This window comes from Bos indicus x Bos taurus, chromosome 5 (assembly GCF_003369695.1).
Source record: "Bos indicus x Bos taurus breed Angus x Brahman F1 hybrid chromosome 5, Bos_hybrid_MaternalHap_v2.0, whole genome shotgun sequence".
NCBI classification, from domain to species: domain Eukaryota; kingdom Metazoa; phylum Chordata; class Mammalia; order Artiodactyla; family Bovidae; genus Bos; species Bos indicus x Bos taurus.
Window position 1 is genome coordinate 76029551 of NC_040080.1, and position 20912 is coordinate 76050462.

At 42.1% G+C, this 20912-nt stretch overlaps 1 long non-coding RNA gene and 1 other non-coding gene across 2 annotated transcripts in view; both read left to right on the forward strand.

Annotated features, from left to right (window-relative positions):
* LOC113892976 overlaps nt 1-20912 on the forward strand; it is a 58802-nt gene that overhangs the window by 1046 nt on the left and 36844 nt on the right. The window lies entirely within an intron of this gene.
* Nucleotides 3550-3681, forward strand: LOC113893862. The gene has a single exon (XR_003511385.1). It is a non-coding gene; the product is annotated as a small nucleolar RNA SNORA76 (small nucleolar RNA).

A 20912-nucleotide genomic window follows, 5' to 3' on the forward strand; every position in this document is an offset into this window, starting at 1 on the left:
TGTTGCTCACTTAAAAATACATTGTTCTTTGGTTAAGATAATCTGGAAGTCCAAATTCTGTCTTCCTCCTTGAGTTAGTCATCCCTGCATTTCTTACAAGTATACATGAGATGTATATGTTAATATACTTGTTTCCTTTTCTCTTGTTAATCTGTCTTTGGTTACAGAGCCACAGCGAAAAGCTGAAAAGGGTAAAAGGAAACACATGTTTCCTCCTGTACAGTTTCTAGTGATGAGGATGGGACAGCAAAAGGCTGGGACACTCCACTCTCCCTGGAGACTGCAGTTGAGATATGGGATAACCGACAACAGACCAGCAGAAGATAAGAGGTCTTACCATGTCAGTCTCGCAAATCTCTGTCTATAGAGCATAGTCAAGAGAGAAGGATAAAGATTTCTGTTTGTCCCTTTCCAAATTCACAGCGGCAGGAGAAAAACATTTGTGAAAATGGATATTGAATCGTGAGCTTGTGAATTTGATTTTGGTAATCAACACCTATGGTGACTGATTCTTGGCCTCTCAGATAGAGTTATGTTTTCCTTTATCATAAGGATGAAAAACTATAAGATGAGACTCTCCATTTGTTTTGTTTTATGTATTGAGAGCTTGGCTTTATAACCAGTGAGAATGTGCCCTCCGGTTTCTGCCCTTACAGGGTACAGTTTCTGTCACACTTGCATCCGCAGCCAGCTAGAAGCCTAAGACATGAAGTGACAGGCAGCATTCTCTGTCCAAACATGCTGGCTCTCAGGGAAGTGTGTCTTAATAAAGTGTCCAAATTCATAAGGGGCCTTTTTGGTCTCTACCTTCATTGCCTGGTTTTGAGGGGAAAATTCACACAGCATTATCACTTTTCTGGTAACCCAGGTTAGGAGGTCAGTGATTTAAGACATCTCACTTTGTGGGAGATAGAGGTTTGTCACCTGAGACAAGGAAGGTCTTTGCTTTCTTAGGCTTTCTCTGCAGAGGCTCTGCATCTTGAGAAGGCTACACTTCTTAGAGAACACCACTGGTGTCCATGGGTAAAGCCTAATATTGGTTTTAAGCTGTAAAAATACTCACTGGCTGGAGTCAGAACTGAAATAGATACATTGAAGATTTGGACTTGTACACCTAAAAGACTTTTTACATTTTATTTGTTTATTCACTTATTTATGTATGGCTGCTCTGGGTCTTCCTTGCTGTATGCAGGCTTTCTCTAGGTGCTGCTAGCGGGGGCTATCTCGAGTTGTAGTGGGTGAACTCGTTGCAGGGGCTTCTCTTGTTACTGCGCATGGGCTCCATCCAGGTTCCCGGGTTCCATAGTTGCAGAGCGTGGGCTCAGTAGTTGTGGCGCATGGGCTTAGTTGCCCCACGGCATGTGGAATCTTCCCAGATCAGAGATCAAACCCATGTCCCCTGCATTGGCAGGATTCTTAACTACTTTACCACCAGGGGGTCTCTAAAAGGATTTTTTTTTTTTTTTAAATTTATTTTATTTCTGGCTGTCCTGGGTCTTAATGGCTGTGCGAGCTTTTCTCTAATCGTGCAGAGAAAGTGCTACTCTCCAGTGTGTGGGCTTCTCGTTCTCATTGTGGTAGCTTCTCCTGTTTTGGACCACAGGCTCTAGGGACATGGGCTTCAGTAGTTGGGATTCATGGGCTCAGTATTGCAGGTCCTAGGCTCCAGAACATAGGCTCAGTCGTCGTGGTGCACAGGCTTTGTTGCTCTGGAGCATATGGGATCTTCCTGGATCAGGGATCAAACCCATGTCTTCTGCATTGGAAGGTGGATTCTTTACCACTGAATCTCTACGGGAGCCTGATAAAAGGATTTTTAAGAGAGCTCTATTCCCTGGTGGCTCAGACGATAAAGCGTCTGCCTGTATTGCTGAAGACCCGGGTTCGATCCCCGGTCTGGAAAATCCCCTGGAGAAGGAAATGGCAACCGACTCCAGTATTCCTGCCTGGAAAATTCCATGAATGGAGGAACCTGGCGGGCTACAGTCCATGGGGTCGCAAAGAGTTGGACCCGACTGAGCGACTTCACTTAACCTTAAACAAATGTCCTCTTGGTACCTATAGGAAGATCAGATTAAAGAAAGAAAGAGAAATGAAGACGAAAACAAAAAAGAAGTATATACAGAATACCCTGGCTGTATATATACAAAACACTTCCTTAACATGTTTAGGAGGGGAAAATCGGAGAACCAAATGTCAAGAACTGCAGATGGCACTCAAGTTGGTGTGAAACTTATGGAAATATTGATAGTGAGGAAATAGTTTTGACGAAGGTCAAGAAAATGCATAGAAAGGCTTGATAGACTGTCCCCTCCTCTGTAAGCTGACCCCATCAGGTCCAGACCTTCCCGTATTTGGGGCAGGTACTACAGAAAAAATAATTACTGAACTATCTTATCCAACTATTAAATAAAGAAAAACATTATGGTAATAATCCTATATTTCTGGTAATAGGCAAACATGCCTCTGAGTTCCTTTTCGAAATTCTTTCTTAGTCCCTTGGAAATATTGACCTTACCATGTCTTCGAACTGTAAGCATCCAAAAAGATAAATGTTGGCTAAAGCAAACATGGAACTGGGGGAAAAAAAAAAAAATGAGAGACAGATTTTTTTTAAAAAACAAATTGCTATTTGATATTTCTGTAAGCTCCGTTTCTTCAGATTTTTTCCACAGCCTCCATAAGATTATCTATTAAAGACAAGTAAAATTTTTTTCCACAAATATTGGTAAAATGCTTCAGCCAATATTCAGCCAATATTAAGAATGGGTATACTTAACTTGTTCCATCTTGCAAGAAACACCGTTTAGATCCAGCTATTCTTTTATAATAGTTATAAGAAATAACTCTTCTACTTTTACTTTATTTTTATTTTTTTTGTTTTTTTTAAATTTTATTTTATTTTTAAACTTTACAATATTGTATTAGTTTTGCCAAATATCGAAATGAATCCGCCACAGGTATACATGTGTTCCCCATCCTGAACCCTCCTCCCTCCCCATACCATCCCTCTGGGTCGTCCCAGTGCACCAGCCCCAAGCATCCAGTATCGTGCATTGAACCTGGACTGGCGACTCGTTCCATACATGATATTATACATGTTTCAATGCCATTCTCCCAAATCTTCCTTGTAAACCATAGAAGTTTATTTCTCACAGCTCTGGGGGCTGGGAAGTGCAAGATCAAGGCACCAGCACATTGGATTCTTCTGCAAGTCCTCTTCCTGGTTCATCACCAGGGCTTTCTTGCTGCTCTTCACAAGGCGGAAGGGTCTCTGTGGGGTCTGTCTCATGAGCACACTAATCCCATTCATAATCTCATCACCTGAGAACCTCATCAAAGGCCCCACCTCCTAATATACCATCTTTGGGGATTTAGGATGTCAACATCTGAATTCAGGGATAACACAAACAGAATATAACTACTCTTATAAAACTATTCTTTTGTAAGTTCATCTCAGGTGTAGTGGAAATGCTTTGGAATTTTAAATCCCTTAAAAGGTGTTAGCTTCCTGCCCTAGCAGTTTGCTACCAGTTGATAATTGTTTAAATGAATATTCTTGCCCCCGCCGCGCCTGCGCGTGGCGCCGGGGGTCAGGCTGCAGCGCCAGAGCACGTGCTCGCGCATAACTGGGGTCGTCTGCCCCCGCGGCGGCGGCCCTTTTAACCGCGAGCGACACGGCCGCCCTGGAAAAAAAAAAAAATAATAAATAAATAAATAAATGAATATTCTTATGATGCAAAATTAGTTCTCAAAATTTTCAGTGTTCTGGGACTCTATCAGGTGATCTTAATCAGGGGTTCTGGGTTATTGAAAAAAGGGGGAATCTATTTACAGGTCTTCCTTGATTTATGGTGAAGTTACATTCTAATAATCGTATCGTAAGTTAGACATATAGTAAGTCAAAAAATGTATACTATACACCTAACCTACCAAACATCATAGTGCTGCCCAGCATACCTTAAACTTTTCCGGGACAGATATATTAGCCTACAGTCAAGCAAAATCATCTGACACAAAGCCTATTTTAAAATAAAGTGTTGAATATCTCATGTAATATATTGAATACACTTCTGAAAGTGAAAGACAGAATGGTTGGGTACAGAATGGTTGTAAGTATATTGGTTGTTTACCCTTATAAACAAAAAATATCACTAGCCTGGGAAAAGATCACATTTTATATTTTCTACTGAATGCATACCACTTTCACACCATTATAAAGTTGAAAAGCCGTAAGCCATCATGAAGGTGGGGACCTTCTGTACTGTAACAGCAAATTCAGACAGTGCTTGCCATGTCCCAGGCATTATTCTAAAAAGCTTAACATGTATTAACTCACTTAACTCCCCTTGAAAAAGGTATTGTCAACATTGGCATTTTACTGATGAAGAAACAGAAATTCACTGAAGTCCAGCAGTTTGCCCATAGCCCCTCTGGGAGCCAGTAAAAGGCCCCTCTGCCTGCCCACCTGCTTTTCCTGTAAACTCTACCCAACACTTCAGTAAAATACCTATTAAAGGCCCATCAGAGCGCCTCTAACAGGAATTGATCTGAAAGCAGGCCAGTTAGTAGAGCAGGGATCTGTGGGAAATGGAAGGACAGGCTTGATGACAGAGTGCTGTATCATCCTTTTGTTGTTGCTGTTCACTTAGCATTCCATTTAAGGGGTTATACTAAGGTACATAGAAGAAGAGGCCTACCTGTGTTTTCGTTTATAGGTTCTCTTGCATGCAAGAAGCTGACAGGGCAGATAATCAAACCTTGTGCTCATTGTGCTCATTGTTACTAGGGTAATTCCCTGGCTCCACCAGAAAAATAGCTTCAGGGAGAAGTTACAGTTCCCAGGAGCCACCAAATACTTGCAAAGGCTGGAGTTTTACTTCCTCATCAAGAATGAGCCTCTCCAAAGAAACACAGGAAACTAAGTATGCAAATTCTTGAAAGTATACATTTGCCTGGTGTGAATCACTACTTGCTTAATGAGGTGCTTTGTTAAGAAAATAGCTTTGTATAAGGATGGGGAGAGAAACAGGGACAGGAGGTGGTGGAGATGGTGCTGGAAAGGGATGGGCAGGATAAATAACTGTTAGGGCAAATGTATTAATTCTATCTGCAGAGGGGGGTGTTTTTTTTTTGGTTTTTATTGGATTGTGAGTTTTTGGGGGTTTTTCAGGTTTGGGTGTCATTTTGGTTTGTTTTTTGGCAGACCTTTCTCTTTAATTCTACAAGGTGAGTTTGACCGAGCAGAAGACAAACCCTCTGATCTTAGTGATAGTTTCCAAAGTTACTTGTTACTCACTTGGTGGCTGTTGAACTCTGAAATCTTCTCTTTTACTTTCTGAGAAACATGAGAATTCCATTTTTTAAAGTTTGCACACAGAAAACATCAGGATTCTGTAAACTTCATAAGAAGTTGGGTTTTGGCTTTGTGTCTGGCAGAGAGTTCCTTATCCAGGAGAGTTGGTTTTGATCTTTCTAAGCAACGAGGCTTACCGTGACTGCTCCTCTGTCTCCGGCAGCCACAGGTCTGCATGTTGTCTGGTGTGTGCACCCTCCCCTCGCTTTAGCCACCCTGTGTGGACACAGGAGATTAATTAAACCCTGTGCAGTTCCTTTTCTTTCAAGTTCTGCTTGAGAGAACGTTCTGATTTTCAAGTGAGAAAATTTAAGTTCTAGTCATTCTGGAGCAGCACCCTGAGGTGTCTTGCCACAAGTTAGAATCCTTGAATTATGGGCAGGGAGACGATAGCTTAAATTCAAATCTTTTTCTTGCATGTGTGATCTCTCAAGGAAAATGTTCCAAGTCCATGACTTATAGGTAAAACAGAGCATGTCATTAGATGATGGAGGCTTAATAAAAAATGGAGGCTTCTCTTTTGGCTCAGTGGTAAGGAATTAGCCTGCCAATGCAGGAGATGCAGGTTCGATCCCTGGGTCAGGAAGATTGCCTGGAGAAGGAAATGGCAGCCCGCTCCAGTGTTCTTGAGTGGGAAATCCCACAGACAGAGGAGCCTGGTGGGCTACAGTTCATGGGGTCATGAAAGAGGCAGACATGACTTAGTGACCATAACAACAGCAACAATGAAAGATGCTTGTCTGAGAATTTACACGGCAGGCTTAGAAATCCAGGAACTTGACTGGCATCCTTCAGAAAAGCCCAAGCCTCATTGCCTTTGTTCCAGATAAATTTTCTGCGGGCGTTTGTGTGTTTGGGAAGGGTAAGTGCTTCAAGGAAGACAGGGAGCTAGGATTCAGGGTGTGGGTGAGGCCGGGAATGGTGTTCCTGTCCCTTGTATCATGCCTGGGTCATCTTCGTGCCACCCTCCACCCCTGGCTTGCTTTTCAAATTTCTGTTGTTTTGCAAGCAAGGCGAGCCAAGCAGAGGCACTGTAGTTCTTGGGGGATAAGTTGTTATGAAGCTCATAGTTGGGAAAGGGTGGTGTTCAAGATCTGTTAGATCGTATTTTAAGACAAAACAGAGGTAATTACTCTATTTCTTTATGGACCACCTGCAGAACTACTGGAGGTACTGACTTTTAAAATGAAGAGTTTTCTATACCCCCCACCAAAGTTGATATTAAGCCCTGAGAATCTGCTACTTTAATAGGCACCCCATGTTTTTTCAAATATTAACTGTAAGTCTTGGAGCTTTGCAGAGTATTTCATAGACTGAAGGGATATATCCATGTGCACCGTTCTCTCTCTTTAAAAAAATTACTTCCACACTGAGAGTAATGGCCAGCCTGCAAAGAGACTCCCTATCCTGCCTCACTTAGCCCTGGAAAGGATTCAGTTCAGTTCAGTCGTTCAGTGTTGTCCAACTCTTTGAGAACGCATGGACTGCAGAACGCCAGGCCTCCCTGTCCATCACCAACTCCCGGAGTCTACTCAAACTCATGTCCATTGAGTCAGTGATGCCATCCAACCATCTCATCCTCTGTCCTCTCCTTCTCCTCCTGCCTTCAATCTTTCCCAGCATCGCGGTCTTCACAAATGAGTCCGTTCTTCCAATCAGGTGGCCAAAGTATTGGAGTTTCAGCTTCAGCATCAGTCCTTCCATTGAATATTCAGGACTGGTTTCCTTTAGGATGGACCGGTTAGATTTCCTTTCAGTCCAAGGGACTCTCAAGAGTCTTCTCCAACACCCCAGTTCAAAAGCATCAATTCTTCGGCTCTCAGCTTTCTTCACAGTCCAACTCTCACATCCATACATGACCAAAGGAAAAACCATAGCCTTGACTTGACGGACTTTTGTTGGCAAAGTAATATCTCTGCTTTTGAATATGCTATCTAGGTTGGTCATAACTTTCCCTCCAAGGAGTAAGCGTCTTTTAATTTCAGGGCTGCAATTACTTGTACTATAAGTGCTTTTACATTTCGTAACTTATTGAATATCCTAACAACCCTTGGAGGAAGGTACTGTTAGCCCCATTTTGCATAGAGAGATTTGATATCTTGCCTCAAGTTACTCAGCAAAGAAAGAATTTAATCCCATACAGAGTCTAGACTCTTAACCAACATACAGAGTTGTATCTCTTTTGAAAAAGCCTTACAGTCCAGTTACATTGTAAGTTACACTGACTTTGCAAAAATAACAATTCTTTTTTGAATTGATTTACTGTAAATTGAAGCTTCATTTGGAAATTTGAAACATTTTATATATATTTATAAAAATACACATATATACATACATATATAATGTATGTATAAGCATTTAATTTACAAAAGCAGAAAACTAATACAGGCTAAAAGAAGTTTTTAAATGTTTTCCCCTAGGATCTCATTGCTATTTAACCCAGTTCTTCCAATATATGGGACCCTTTAGAATCTTCTGATTTGTCAAAAATAAAGTGTAGTTACTAAATCAAACAACAAAAATCCATATATGTAGTGACTGCAATCCTGGGACAAATGAATTAAAATCGGGTCTTCCTGACTAGATTTAAAACTACCTTTTACACTCAGGCAGCCCTTGTTTCCCAAATCTTTCTATACTATTTCCAAGGCCTGCTATGTCCACTTCATGCAATTTCTTTCTTATTCTTTAAAACTGAGTTCAGATTTTCCTACTGCCAAGAAGCCTTCCTTGATGTACACACACACCATTTGCCCTTTTGTATGAATCCTACCTGCTCTCTTATCTCCCTGATTACCTCATGACACTGTAATGCATTTTTCCTTCTTATCTGTCTGCTACCTCTGCTGTATCTGCTGTATCCCACCCAGCATCTAACAATGTGTCTTTACTCTGCATATGTTTTTAATTGATATGGGGCGGGGGGAGTTGAGGGGAACAGGAAGATAAAAATTTCCACGTACTAAAAAAGCATTATTAACAAAGTCTATAGACAGACATACCAGAAAAATGTATGTCTGAACACCAAGAAAAGTGTGTTCATACCCCACATGACTTATTTTTTGATACCTAAACAGCTCCTGCACATCATTAAAAAAGTCCACTAACCAATAACTAAAAAACCTCTGCAGAGCAAAGGAAACCATCAACAAAATGGAAAGGCAGCTTACTGAATAGGAGGAAATATTTGCAAATTATGTATCTGATCAGTTGAAAATATATTTTTGTTTTTATCAAAAATACATAAACGCATGCAACTCGGTGACCAAAAAAAAAGAGCATAAAATTCAATTAAAATTGAGCAGAAGAGTTAAATAAATACTTTTCTAAAGAAGACATGCAGATGGCCAACAGATACACAAACATGCTCAATATCACTAATTGTCAAGGAAACGTGAATCAAAAACACAATGCAATATCACTTCATATCGGTTAGAAAGTCTATTATCAAAAACACAAGAAATAACAAGGTTGGCACGGATGTGGACAAAAGGAAGCCTTTGTGCAATGTTGATTGGTACAGCCACATCTAGACTGTATATTGTAAGCCTGCTTATTTAATTTCTGTGCAGAATACATCATGCAAAATGCCAGGCTGGATGAGGCACAAGCTAGAATCAAGATTGCCGGGAGAAATATCAATAACCTCAGATATGCAGATGACACCATCCTTATGGCAGAAGGTGAAGAGGAACTAAAAACCCTCCTGATGAAAGTGAAAGAGGAGAGTAAAAAGTTGGCTTAAAGCTCAACATTCAGAAAACAAAGATCATGTCATCTGGTCCCATCACTTCATGGAAAATAGAAGGGGAAAGAGTGGAAACAGTGTCAGACTTTATTTTTCTGGGCTCCAAAATCACTGCAGATGGTGACTGCAGCCATGAAATTAAAAGATGCTTACTCCTTGGAAGGAAAGTTATGACCAACCTAGATAGCATATTGCAAAGCAGAGACATTACTTTGACAACAAAGGTCCGTCTAGTCAAGGCTATGGTATTTCCAGTGGGCATGTATGGATGTGAGAGTTGGACTGTGAAGAAAGGGGAGCACCGAAGAATTGATGTTTTTGAACTGTGGTGTTGGAGAAGACTCTTGAGAGTCACTTGGACTGCAAGGAGATCCAACCAGTCCATTCTCTAGGAGATCAGTCCTGGGTGTTCTTTGGAAGGAATGATGCTAAAACTGAAACTCCAGCACTTTGGCCACCTCATGTGAAGAGTTGACTCATTGGAAAAGACTCTAATACTGGGAAGGATTGGGGGCAGTAGGACTAGGGGACAACAGAGAATGAGATGGCTGGATGGCATCACTGACTCGATGGATGTGAGTTTGAGTAAACTCTGGGAGGTGGTGATGGACAGGGAAGCCTGGCGTGCTGCAATTCATGGGGTCGCAGAGTTGGACACGACTGTGCAACTGAACTGAACTGAACTGATCTGGGGAATGGGAGATGGCAGAGGGAATAGGGCTCATACATGAAGCAAGATATACCATATGTTCAATTTTTGAAGCTAGGCAAGGGGACATGTCTCTACTTTTGTATATGCTATAGATTTTCCATAATAAAAGGGGCTTTTTAAAATTTAAATCTGTTTGTTTTTAATTAAAATTTTTTTCTTGGAATGAAGGTACTTTAGAATGTTGTGTTAGTATCTGTTGTACTTTAAAGTGAACTAGCTCTATGTATATATTTATCCCCTCATGGCCCTTCCTCACACCCCATCCCATCCATCTAGAACACCACAGAGGACTAAGCTGAGTTCCCTGCATTGTACAGTAGGTCGCCACTAGGTATCTGGTGTACACATGGCAGTGCACATACACCAATCCTGATCTCCCAGTTCAGCTCACTGACATCCCACCGCCATGTCCATAAGTGGTTTCCCTATGTCTCTGTCTCCATTCCTGTCCTGCAAACAGATTTATCTGCCACTTTCCTAGAGTCCACATACACGTACATTTGTTTTTCTCTTTCTGACTTTACTCCGTATGTCACACTCTGGGCCCATCCACTCATCTACAAATGACTTATTTTTGTTCCTTTTTATGGCTGAGTAACATTTCATTGTATGTATGTATGTACCACATCTTCTTTATCCATTCATCAGTCAGTGGACACTTAGGTTGCTTCCATGCCCTGGCTATTGTAGACAGTGCTGCAGTGAACACTGGGGTGCGCGTGTCTCTTAGAATTACAGTTTTCTCAAGGCATGTGCCCAGGAATGGATTGCTGGATCATATGGTAGTTCTATTTTTAGTTTTTTAAGGAACTTCCATATTGTTCTCCATAATAGCTGTATCAGTCTACATTCTCACCAACAGTGCAAAAGGGTTCCTTTTTCTCCACACCCTCTCCAGGATTTATTGTTTGTAGATTTTTTTTTGATGTTGGCCATTCTGACCATGTGAGGGGATACCTTATTGTAGTTTTGATCTGCATTTTCCTAATAATTAGTGATGAGCATCTTTTCATGTGTGTTTTTGTTGCAATGGTAAATGGGGTTGTTTCCTTAACTTGATTTTCTGCTTTTTCATTGTTAGTGTACAGGAATGCAAGAAATTTCTGTGCATTCACTTTGTATCCTGCAGCTTTGCCAAATTCAGTGATTAGCTATGGTAGTTTTCTGGTGACAACTTTAGAATTTTCTTCGTATAATATCATGTCATCTGCCAACAGTGACAGTTTTACTACTTCTTTTCCAATTTGGATTCCTTCTACTTTTTCTTCTCTGATTGCTGTGCCTAGGACTACCAAAACTATGTTGAATAATGGCCAGAGTAGACATCCTTGTCTTGTTCCTCATCTTAGAGGATATGCTTTCAGTTTTTCACCATCGAGAATGATGTTTGCTGTGGGTTTGTTGTTTATGTCCGTTATTATGTTAAGGTAGGTTCCCTCTCTGCCTACTTTCTAGAGAGTTTTTATTATAAACGTGTGTTGAATTTTGTCAACTGCTTTTCCTGTACCTATTGAGATGATCTTATGGTTTTTATTCTTTAATTTGTTAGTATGGTGTGTCACATTGATTGATTTGTGTACATTGAAGAGTCCTTGTATCCCTGGGATCCCACAATCCTGGTATGATTCTTTTAATGTGTTGTTGGATTCTGTTTGCTAGTTATTTTGTTGAAGATTTTTGTGTCCATGCTCATCAGTGATATTGGTCTTTTAATTGTGATTTAAATTAAAATTTCTTGGTCTTTCATATTTTGGTGATATCTTTGTCTGGTTTTGGTATCAGAGTAATGGTGGCCTCATAGAATGAGCTTGGGAGTGTTCCTTACTCTGCAATTTTTGGCAAAAGTTTGAGAAGAATGAGTGCTAATTCTTCTCTGAATGTTTGTTAGAACTTGCCCAAGAAGCCATCTGGCCCTGGACTTTTGTTACACAGCAAAAACTAACACAGCATTGTAAAGGAATTTAGTCAATTAAAAAAAAAAAAAAAAAACGCCAAGCAAAATCTTTAACAGACACTGATTTCCCTCTTGAGCCAGCTTTTACTAATCTGTCCTCCCCTGGCAGGTCACATAGACTTGAGACCTGACCCTTGGAGCCTCAGAAGCTGCTGTACTGGAATCATGTGGGATGAGAAAGTAAGAAAGCTCTCAAAATGCCCAGCTTGGGGGAATATGCTAAATAATTGGAGAGATTGATTCAATCAACTGATATTTATTGGTCATGTATCATGTTATAGGCACTCTTATAGGTGTTTGGAGTATGGATGTAAACAGGAGTAAAAAGTTTCTGCCCACCTTCCTGTAAGGCCAGTGGCCAAACATGATGTGTTGGAGATGTAACACAGTAGAGAAGGTGAAGAGATGTGGAAGAAGAGGTGCCCCAGTGAGGGGTATCAACTACTGAGTGAAAAGCATCTATTCCACAGTATGGCAGTGTTGAAAGATTGATTACATGTAGGCAAATTGATCAAATCTTTGCATATGCTCAGATACTTTTAAAGATATTACAGACAGTGGGAGATCGGTTTCTCACTGTCATCCTATGGAGTTACCAACAGAGAAAAGGAAATTTACTTAATAACTAAAATTAACCTTGTAGTGTGAGAGTGGAATAAGAGGTGTTATATGAATTCAGTTTAAATAGATAAAATTATGTAAATACATACATTCTCCATCTCTATCCATAGATGGAACCTGGGAACAGTGATTCTCTAGTGCCCAGTGCTTAGTTTTTTAAATATCATTGTCCTCTGCGAGGAATAAGGGCTTTTGGACAAAATACCTGATTCCAGGCTGAAGGAGGGAAAGAACAAGTTGACTCTTAGAACATCCTGTGAGAGAAAACAAACAGGTGCCCAGAAAATGATGGGGACAAGTCAAAATGACAGAGTTAGCTGGCAGAGACTCTCATGGCCAAATCAGGGACAATAGGAACATCAAAGTAAATGATAGCAATGAATTATGATTCATTGTAATTGGAGTAAAGTAGGAAACCAGGGGTCCATACTGATATAACGTGTGTACGCCTGCTCTTTGCAACCCCAGGGACTGCAACCCACCAGGCTCCTCTATCCTTGGAATTATCCAGGCAAGAAAACTGGAGCGTATAGCCAGTTCCTTCTCCAGGGGATCTTCCTGACCCAGGGATCAAACCCATGTCTCTGGCGTCCCCTGCATTGGCAGGCAAATTCTTTATCCCTGAGTCACTGGGGAAGCCCATGCTGATATAATAAGTGAATATAAAAATTGAAACTTTGTTGTAGAACAAATTTCCTCAAAGTACCTCCCCCTCTCCCAAATACTTCACCGTGGAGGTGATTTGCAGACATCACCTTAATCAAATGGTCAACGGGAACGTCATCAGTAGTAGAACATTTCAGAACTGCATGTCAGTTGAAAGGACGCATTGGGAAGAACACAGGATCACATCTGTGGTATCCCTGCCAAAGGTGCATAACCTAACCTACTCCAGAGAATATCAGAAAAACCTTAGGCCATTTTACACAATGACTGGTTGAGGTCTTTGAAAGGTTGTTGTTGAATCACGTGAAGACACCGGGATTCTTGGCCCCCGGAGGAGAAGAATTCAATCTGGGGCCAGAGACGAGGCTTGATCGCACAGAGCTTTTGTGTAACAAAGTTTTATTAAAGTATAAAGAAGATAGAAAAAGCTTCTGACATAGGCATCAGAGGGGGTAGAAAGAGTACCCGCTTGCTAGTGTTAACAATGAAGTTATATACTCTCCAATGAATCCAAAGAATGTCTGGAGGTTGCAAAGACCTCACCAGACCTACTCCCATAATTTACATTTTAAGATAACAGAAGATTTAATCCAGAGACTGTCCTTAAACAAGATACATTATTGCTATATAATCCTAAGGAATGTGGAGAAAGAAAAAAAGTTTGTCCTTTCTTCCTCCTTGAGAATTCCAGACCCCTCTCTCCTTGGGGACCCCTAGACTCCTTGTCAACCGGCCTAGGAAATGACTCTCTCATTGCCCCCTTTTCTTTTAGGAGAATTATGTTGCCTAGGGAAAAGGGGCCTCGTTCTTGTTCCATAACTGCTTCCGAGCTGGCAAGGGGCGTTGTCCCTAAATTGGTGAGGCAACATATTCTCCTAATCCTCATATTGAGGATATCTGATCCAGGGGCCCCAAATAGTAGCTGCAGGAAGTTACAGCAGTAGCAGGAGTTTGAGCAACCATTTGTAACTTAAAAGTTTTCAAGCGGCTAGAAACAAATCCAGTTATACAGTTACAGATGCAGGCAACATAGTCATTAAAACAAGTTAAAATCGAAATTAAAAGTCACATTATGTCCATAGTTAAAGTGCAACGTGTTGCACCAGTCCATTTTAGGGCTGGTAGATGTCATCAGATGAAGAAGAGGCATCGCATGTGATTGTTGTCGAAGGTATTCACAGACTTGGAGAAAGTCTTTTCCTTGAAGTGGAAATGTCTACCTCGGGAAGCCTTCCACTGATGAAGAGGGCAGTGCTCCACAGACCCAGCAGTTAGACCGATTGTGGAATGCAGCCTAGGGGTGAGCCCAGGACAGGAAGGCATTTTCTTGAGGATCAAACGGCAGACTCAGGATTTTTGGAGTCAGCAGAAGTTGACTCACATAGATTATCAGGCCCATCCTCTGCCCTTTGCTTAACTCTAGAGCTCAGGTCAGAGCCACAAGCTCCGCTAACTGAGCACTGGTTCCCTGGGGAAGAGATTTTGCTTCCAAAACCTGTACAGCAGTCACCACGGAGTAAACTGCTTTACGCTTTCCATCCCTAACAAAAGAACTGTCATCTGTAAATATTTCCATATCAGGATTGTCTAATGGGGTATCCTTTAGATCCTCCCGAGCTGCATAAAGTTAGGAATTGAGGACAATCGTGATCAGGTGTTTCCTTTTCCTTCTCAGGAAGGAAAGTGGCAGGATTTAAATTTCCACAAACTTTAAGCTTAGTTACTGGTCCTTCTAACAACAATGACTGATATTTAAGAAGCCTACTGTCTGTCGTCCAAATATTAACCTTAGAATTTAAGATTCCACTCACATCATGAGAAGTCAGTAAGGTCAGGTTTCATCCATTAATTATTTTTAAAGCTTCAGGTGCTAATAAAGCCGCTGCCCCAATTACTCTTAGGCAGTGGGGCCACCCACGTGAAACTACATCTAATTCTCTGCTTAGATAAGCAATAGGTTGCGGGTGAGGCCCTTGGGGTTGTGTCAAAACTCCCAATGCCACACCTTTTCTTTCAGTGACAAACAAATTAAATTCTGACCCTGTGGGCAAGCTCAGAGCTGGAGCTTGCAGGACAGCAGTCTGAAGAACCTTAAAAGCCTTTTGAGTTTCTGGAGACCAAACCAGTTTGTCGGTTTGGGCCTGCTGAGTTTCAGCTATAAGTTTATATAAAGGCCGGGCAAGTTCCCGGTAACCCGGAATCCAAATGCGACAGTAACCTGTGATTCCCAAAAATCCTCTCAATTGTCTTAAAGTCATAGGTAGGGGATGATTTAGTATAGGTTTAATTCTCTCAGGGCCTATGGCCCTAGTCCCTTCTGATATGATTAGGCCCAGATATCTAACTGATTGTTGACAAAGCTGAGCCTTTTCTCTTGATGCCTTGTAACCACAGCCTGCCAGAAAGTTTAAGAAATCTTCTGAGGCTCGCGAACAAGCTTCCTCTGTCTCAGCACAGAGCAAAATATCATCTACATATCGTAACACCACCGCTTCAGAGCTATTAAAGTTTTGTAGATCCCGTGACAAACTTTGTCCAAATAAGTGAGGACTGTCACAAAATCCCTGGGGCAAAACTGTCCAGGTTAACTGAGAAGCTGGATGTTTAGGGTCTTCAAAGGCAAATTGAAATTGACTTTCTTCCGCCAAAGGCACTGAATAGAAGGCATCCTTTAAATCAATTACTGAGAAATATTTGGCCCGTTCAGGAATTTCAGACAATAGAGTATAAGGATTAGGCACCACGGGTGTAAAGGAACTACAGCCTCATTTATTATTCATAAATCTTGAACTAGTCTCCATTTACCATTCGATTTCTTTATACCCAAAATAGGAGTGTTGCAAGGACTCTTACAGGGAATTAATAGTCCCTGCTCCTTTAAATTTTCAATGATGGGTTTTAACCCTTCCTTAACTTCAGGTTTCAGTGGATACTGCTTCTTATGTGGAAATACATGTGGGTCTTTGAGCTTAACAACTACAGGAATAGCATTTTGTGCTCGACCCACACATTTTCCATCAGCCCATACTCTAGGATTTACATCTTGTTCAACTAAAGGGAGAGAAAGGAAGGGCTCCATATTCATGAAAACAGAGGCATGGACCTTGCTCAGTATATCCCTTCCCAAAAGGGGTGATCAGAAACTCGTGTGAAAACAGCACAGAATCCCAGTTGCAAGATAAAGAATAACTGAAATAATACCTTTTGGCTCATCAAGACAGTCCCATTATGGGAGCGGATCGGGAAGAAAGTGGGCCAGGGGCTTCAGTAAGCACAGAATAAGTTGCCCCAGTATCTAAAAGGAAAGCGACGAATTGGCCCCCCACAATTATTAATACCCGGGGTTCCTCAGGTGTTATTAGGACGGGAGCTTGTGTGGAGACCCCCGGGCACCTTCAGTCCTGATTGTCTTGAGAGTCCGACCCCGGAGACCTACGCCTCTGGGGGCAGTCTCTCTTCCAGTGTGGTCCTTTGCAGACCGGACATGGAGCCGGGGGCGGCTTAGATGCCTGAGGGCAATCCCGCTTGAGGTGCCCCTCCTTTCCACAGTAATAGCAAGCCCATCCCTTTTCACCTGGGCCCCTCTGGGCATTTTCTCAGGCTGTTTAAGAACGTTTTTCATAGCCATGGCGAAGCCGCCTTTGTCTTTTTTTTCTTGCCTTTCTTTCTTTTCCTCATATTCCCTACCATAATAGACTGTCTGAGCCAGTTATAACAGAGTATCTAAAGGCTAATTTGGTCCATACCCCCGTTTTAATAGCTTACGGCGGATATCTGGAGCCGACTGAGTGAGAAATCTATCCTTTAAGATCACTTTTCCCTCTTCACTTTCAGACCTATCTCAGTGAATCTGCGAAGGCCTTCTCCCAGTCTATCTAGGAATTTACAAGGAGCTTCCTTCTCCTCCTGTTCTATGTCTGCCAATTTGCCATAGTTTAAAGGCTTAGAACGCGCCTGCCTAAGTCCTTCAAGAATACATCTAACAAAATGACTGATCCCATCTTCCTTTAGCTGTGTTGTAGTCCCAGTCTGGTTCTATAGTTGGGACTCCCTGATACCCAGTGGGGAGGGCCGCTATCTCGTTCTCCCTCGTCCCTACTGATTCATTACCAAGCCATTCATCTCCATAAGCAACCGCTTTTCCCAAAACTCGAGTCTTTGACTCAGGAGTCACCGTTTGTCCCAAGATATACATCATATCCTTCCAAGTGAGGTCATAAAACAGAGTAACACCTTTAAAAGCTCTAATATATTTTTCTGGGTCCTCTAAATAGTCTCCCAGATCTTCCCTGATTCTTTGTATTTCTTGATGAGAAAAAGGCTTATTAACTCTCACAGACTGATTGTTTCTCCCGGTGGGTGTTTCATAAAGAGGCAACAGCTTGTGTGGCTGTTGTTCAGTCTCTCTGGCTGCTCTGCGCATATGATCCCAGGGATAGATTGGAGAAACCTGTTTTTCCTCTTCTCTTTGTCTCCTGTCCTCCATCTCATCTCTTACTTCGATGGTCTGAGTTTCTACTGAAACCAGAGTAGTCTGAGGTCGTACTGAGACAGGAGTTGTTTGGACCTCATGTGGGCAGTTTGAATCTCAGTTTGGATTTCCAGGTACGGGGGCAAAGTAAGAGGACAGGAGGGAGCTGAAGTTTTCACACCCAAATCTATACCCTTAGGACATAAGCCTGGCATCTTTCACACAGAGAAAAAGGGCAACACATATGCTACTTCTACCCATTTCCCTTGTTCCTTACAGAACCGGTCTAATTGTAGAACAGTATTATACTTAAGAGACCCTCCAACTGGCCACCGTTCCGTCCTCCAATGGATACCGTGGCCATGCAGTATCACATAGGAAGACCAGGTGTGTCGTCTTTAAGCCCTGGGGATCAAATCTATCCCAGTTTTTCAGGATACAGTTCAAACGAGTGAGGCTGGAATTGTTAGCTCCCATCTGTAAGAGAGAAAAAAGCGACCAAGGCCATTTTTCTACCGGAGGCATCCCTCCCTGCTCTAGATGGGGGTGTAGACAGACATTACACCAAAAGCTTTTCCTTCCTGGTCGGACTTAGTCTGTCCCTTACAGACGCAGGCACAGTCCGCGTCCCTCCCGGTTCTACCACCGAAATGGGGTGGGGATGTACCGGGGGTAGACTTGAGAGCATCCCTACTTGACGTCCAGCTCTTCACCTTTAACCTTGCTTGCCTCTGATGTCACCCGGGGTGAATCAGAGTAACCTTCTGGAATGCCTCCCAAGCTAAGACTACTAGGGGAAACATTCGTCACCTGAGTGCCTGTGCACGACCCTGAGTATTTCCTGACTACAATAAGACCAACGCGAACATAAAACTGAGATGTTCTTTCCAAGCATCACCACACCAGTATAACAGCCTCCTCTGATCCACTAAGAGCCGGCATTACCAAAGAAAAAAAACCCATTGCAGTCCCAATCTGAGTAACCTTTAACCTCAGAGATGTTCTTGGAGCTAGAGCTCCATCTAGCTTCCTAACTTTCGATTCCTAGCGAGGCTAGGCACTTTCTTGAATACCAATCCAGTTTGGGACCTAAGCCACAGTACAATAACAGTATAGATCACAAGTCCCTTGAAAGTCTATGATCCAATAGATTAGGTTACTACTTCTAATTCCCAAGGAGTTATGAAATTGTCAAAGAGACCGAAAGTCTGACTGAGAAAGGAGAGTTCGGTCCACACGCTTTGCCCATTTCTGGTCGGTTCCTGAAGCAGACATTGGATGCCTCTTGGCCTTGGCAGGTCGGTATAACGCCCAGACAGGTTTCTGCCATAAGCTGTATGAGATCACCGTGGAACCGCAGAGCAGGGCTCTTTACTTGCATCATACAGGGCATGCCATTCATTCACACAAGCACACCGTAGAGTTAGTAAAGCACAGCAGAAAACGTGTTTGCTAAGAGAACAAAGAACTAAAGCTCCAAGCTTCCTTACTTTGTCCTGAAGGATCCCGGACAAGCCCCCAAGATGAAAGGTTGTTGTTGAATCACGTGAAGACACCGGGATTCTTGGCCCCCGGAGGAGAAGAATTCAATCTGGGGCCAGAGATGAGGCTTGATCGCACAGAGCTTTTGTGTAATAAAGTTTTATTAAAGTATAAAGGAGACAGAGAAAGCTTCTGACATAGGCATCAGAAGGGGGTAGAAAGAGTACCCGCTTGCTAGTATTAACAATGAAGTTATATACTCTCCAATGAATCCAAAGAATGTCTGGAGGTTGTAAAGACCTCACCAGACCTACTCCCATAATTTACATTTTAAGATAACAGAAGGTTTAATCCAGAGACTGTTCTTAGGCAAGATACATTATTGTTATATAATCCTAAGGAATGTGGAGAAAGAAAAAAAGTTTGTCCTTTCTTCCTCCTTGAGAATTCCAGACCCCTCTCTCCTTGGGGATCCCTAGACTCCTTATCAACCTGCCTAGGAAATGACTCTCTCATCTTCAAAAGGGTTGAAGTCATAAAAGTCAAGGAAAAGGTGAAGTGAACTAGATCGAAGGAAACTGAAAAACATGACAGCCAAATTATAACACTCGATTCTGAATTAGACCTTTTCATTAAGAAGGATTTATGGGACACTTGATGAAATTGCATAGGATCAAATGATTAGGTGGTCTGAATTTGTCCGTGTACCCATCCTGGTTTGGATGATATTTTGAGGAGTTACACACTGAAGAATTCAGAGCCACTGGGCACCATGTTGGCAGTATATTCTTAAACTGTTAAGAAAACACAGAAGGCTGTACTGTACTTGAAAATTTGGTGGGAAACAGATTATTTCAGTCTTCAAAAAGAAAAGTGAAAGCTGCTCAGTCATTCCAACTCTTTGTGACCCCATGGACTATACAGTCCATGGAATTCTCCAGGCCAAAATATTGGAGTGGGTAGCCTTTCCCTTCTCCAGGGGATCTTTCCAACCCGGGGATTGAACCTAGGTCTCCGACATTGCAGGCGGATTCTTTACCAGCTGAGCCACAAGGGAAGCCGAAGAATACAGGAGTGGGTACCCTATCCCTTTTCCAGCAGATCTGCCCAACCCAGGAATCCAATTGGGGTCTCCTGCCTTGCAGGAGGATTCATTACCAACTGAAGTATCAGGGAAGCACTTCAAAAAGTAGGAAACACTCTATTTTGAAAGAGACAAATATATGAATAGATAAAACATGTCTAATATGGTTATAGGCTTCAGCCCTGGGACACTCCAACATTTAAAAATCAATCAGCAGAGAAACAGCCAGCCAAGAAGGGCTGAGAAGAAACCATCAATGAGGCAGAATATAAAGCAGGAGAAGCTGAGGAAGAAAAAGTTTTCAGAAGTAGCAAGTGGTTCACTCTGTCAAATGCTGCCGAGACATCAAATAGCATGAACAGAAATCAGGTGATCACTAGAACTGGCCCCAAGGCATCCTGGGAGGAGTCATGTTGGAGGCGTTTTCAGCTGAGAGAGGACAGCAGTCAAATTCAGAAGAGATGAAAAGAGAAAGGGAGGTGAGGATGTGGAGTGGGTAAATATAGATATCTCATCCCAGAAGTGTTATGAACGGGGGTCGAAAATGTTGTAGGTGGTTGCAGGGGTTAATAGTCAGCCACATGTTGCTCTGGCTAAGCCATGAGAACATCACCATGGGAAAAGAATAAAAGCAAAATAAAGCAATACAGCATAACCCAAACAAAAGTACATGAGGTTGATTACTTGGGGTCATCATGCCCTGGTAAGCTGAGGAAAAATGTAGTGTGGATCTTGGAACGCCAGGTCAGCGCAGGTTCAGATCGCTGCTTGTGCCCACACCAAGATGTTTTCCCAAGATGTTTTCCATATGCAGGTCT